This window comes from Physeter macrocephalus, chromosome 2 (genome assembly GCF_002837175.3).
Source record: "Physeter macrocephalus isolate SW-GA chromosome 2, ASM283717v5, whole genome shotgun sequence".
Taxonomy (NCBI): Eukaryota; Metazoa; Chordata; class Mammalia; order Artiodactyla; family Physeteridae; genus Physeter; species Physeter macrocephalus.
The window spans coordinates 86,195,488-86,195,769 of NC_041215.1; positions in this window are offsets into that span (position 1 = coordinate 86,195,488).

A 282-nucleotide genomic window follows, 5' to 3' on the forward strand; every position below is an offset into this window, starting at 1 on the left:
GGGCCTCTCACTATCGCGGCCTCTCTTGTTGTGGAGCACGGGCTCCAGGCGCGCAGGCTCAGTAGTTGTGGCTCATGGGCCTAGTAGCTCCGCAGCATGTGGGATCTTCCCAGACCAGGGCTTGAACCCGTGTCCCCTGCATTAGCAGCCAGATTCTCAACCACTGCATCACCAGGGAAGCCCTAAAGTATTCTTTTAAAAACGCTTTATAAATATTAGGTGATCATGATTAGCAAGCAACTTTTAAAAAAAATATTTATTTATTTATTTATTTATTTATTT